This window comes from Poecilia formosa, unplaced genomic scaffold (assembly GCF_000485575.1).
Source record: "Poecilia formosa unplaced genomic scaffold, Poecilia_formosa-5.1.2 Scaffold977, whole genome shotgun sequence".
Classification (NCBI taxonomy): domain Eukaryota; kingdom Metazoa; phylum Chordata; class Actinopteri; order Cyprinodontiformes; family Poeciliidae; genus Poecilia; species Poecilia formosa.
The window spans coordinates 47,824-48,499 of NW_006800916.1; positions in this window are offsets into that span (position 1 = coordinate 47,824).

The following is a 676-nucleotide window of genomic DNA, read 5'->3' on the forward strand; positions in this document are numbered from 1 at the left end:
GTTGTTCTGCCAATTGAATCACAAAAAACTCTCCATTTTGTCCTCTTTGCCTTCTTAATAATTTTCTTTGCTTCCGCTTGACATTTTTTAAATTCAATTAAGTTTTTAAAATTGTGTGTTTTCTTCAATATTCTAAAAGCTCTATTTCTTCTCCTTATTGCTGCACTGCACTCTTTTGTCCACCAAGGCACCTCTTTCTTTTTGCTCTTACCTTTACCTTTAGGAGTTGTTATTTTTGCTGCTTTCAATATAACTTCCCTAATCTTTTCCTCTATACTTTCTATATCTAGATTTAAATTAACGTCCTCCATATTTTTCTCACATATATATTTAAATATATTCCATTTTGCCTTACTAAATATCCACCTTTCCTGCCTTTCTACTATCCCTTTCTCTTTAGATATGAGGATTTTACAAAAAATTGGAAAATGATCACTACCTATTGTTGTTTCTTGTTCTATTTTCCACTCACATAATCCCGCTAAATCTCTGGACACCAAAGTTAAATCTATATCTGAGTAATTTCCTGTATGCACATCTATTCTTGTTCCCCTCCCATCATTCATACATACTAATTGATTATCTTCCAACAGCTGTTCTATTATCTCTCCATTCGTATCTGTTCTCTGCCCTCCCCATAAATTACTATGAGCATTAAAATCTGCACACCAAATAA